The sequence below is a fragment of the Schistocerca americana genome, unplaced genomic scaffold, assembly GCF_021461395.2.
Source record: "Schistocerca americana isolate TAMUIC-IGC-003095 unplaced genomic scaffold, iqSchAmer2.1 HiC_scaffold_59, whole genome shotgun sequence".
NCBI lineage: Eukaryota > Metazoa > Arthropoda > Insecta > Orthoptera > Acrididae > Schistocerca > Schistocerca americana.
In genome coordinates this window covers 491,688-493,882 of record NW_025726335.1, presented here as the reverse complement: position 1 = coordinate 493,882, position 2,195 = coordinate 491,688, and positions in this window count along the sequence as shown.

Sequence of the window (2,195 nt, the reverse complement as noted above, 5' to 3'; positions counted from 1 at the left end):
TTGAACCTCACCTGTGAGTCCAGTTTTAGATTTCGGTGCTTCACTTCAGGTGTACTGAATCCCTTGGACCTTCTTATTGACGATGAAACACAGAAATTGCATCCGAATTTAATACAAAATGCACAATGCCGACTTAAGTACAAGAGGACTGACACTCTAACTTTCTATGATTTGAACCTCTCCTGTGAGTCCAGTTTTAGATTCCGATGCTTCACTTCAGGTTCACTGTATCCCTTAGACCTTCTTATTGACGATGAAACACAGACATTGCATACGAATTTAATACCAAAGGCACAATGCCGACTTAAGTACAAGAGGAAACACACTCTAACTTTCTATGATTTGAACCACTCCTGTGAGGCCAGTTTTAGATTCCGATGCTTCACTTCAGGTTTACTGTATCCCTTGGACCTTCTTATCGACGATGAAACACAGAAATTGCATCCGAATTTAATACAAAAGGCACAATGCTGACTTAAGTACAAGAGGACTGACACTCTAACTCTCTATGATTTGAACCTCTCCTGTGAGTCCAGTTTTAGATTCCGATGCTTCACTTCAGGTTTACTGTATCCCTTGGACCTTCTTGTTGACGATGAAACACAGAAATTGCATCCGAATTTAATACAAAATGCACAATGCCGACTTAAGTACAAGAGGACTGACACTCTAACTTTCTATGATTTGAACCTCTCCTGTGAGTCCAGTTTTAGATTCCGATGCTTCACTTCAGGTTATCTGTATCCCTTGGACCTTATTTTTGACGATGAAAGACAGAAATTGCATCCGAATTTAATACAAAAGGCACAATGCCTACTTAAGTACAAGAGAACTGACACTCTAACTTTCTATGATTTGAACCTCACCTGTGAGTCCAGTTTTAGATTTCGATGCTTCACTTCAGGTTTACTGAATCCCTTGGAACTTCTTATTGACGATGAAACACAGACATTGCATCCGAATTTAATACAAAATGCACAATGCCGACTTAAGTACAAGAAGACTGACACTCTAACTTTCTATGATTTGAACCACTCCTGATAGGCCAGTTTTAGATTCCGATGCTTCACTTCAGTTTTACAGTATCGCTTGGACTTTCTTATTGACGATGAAACACAGAAATTGCATCCAATTTTAATACAAAAAGCACAATGCCGACTTAAGTACATGAGGACTGACACTCTAAGTCTCTATGATATGAACTTCTCCTGTGAGCCCAGTTTTACATTCCGATGCTTCACTTCAGGTTTTCTGTTTCCCTTGGACCTTCTTATAGACGATGAAACACAGAAATTGCATCCGAATTTAATACAAACGGCACAATGCCGACTTAAGTACAGGAGGACAGACACTCTAACTTTCTATGATTTGAATCACTCCTGTGAGTCCAGTTTTAGATTCCGATGCTTCACTTCAGGTTTACTGTATCCCTTGGACCTTCTTATTGACGATGAAACACAGAAATTGCATCCGAATTTAATACAAAAGGCACAATGCCGACTTAAGTACAAGTGGACTGACACCCTAATTTTCTATGATTTGAACCTCTCCTGTGAGTCCAGTTTTAGATTCCGATGCTTCACTTCAGGTTTACTGTATCCCATGGACTTTCTTATTGACGATGAAACACAGAAATTGCATCCGAATTTAATACAAAAGGCACAATGCCGACTTAAATACAAGAGGACTGACACTCCAACTTTCTATGATTTGAACCTCTCCTGTGAGTCCAGTTTTAGATTCCGATGCTTCACTTCAGGTTTACTGTATCCCTTGGACCTTCTTATTGACGATGCTACACAGAAATTGCGTCCGAATTTAATACAAAAGGCACAATGCCGACTTAAGTACAAGAGGACTGACACTCTAACTTTCTATGATTTGAACCTCTCCTGAGAGTCCAGTTATTGTTGCCGAGGCTTCACCTCAGGTTTACTGTATCCCTTGGACCTTCTAATTGACGATGAAACACAGAAATTGCATCCGAAATTAATACAAAAGGCACAATGCCGACTTAAGTACTACAGGACTGACGCTCTAAAATTCTATGATTTGAACCTCTCCTGTGAGTCAGTTTTTTGTTTCCGATGCTTCACTTCAGATTTACTGTATCCCTAGGACCTTCTTATTGACGATGAAACACAGAAATTGCATCCGAAATTAATACAAAAGGCACAATGCCGACTTAAGTACAA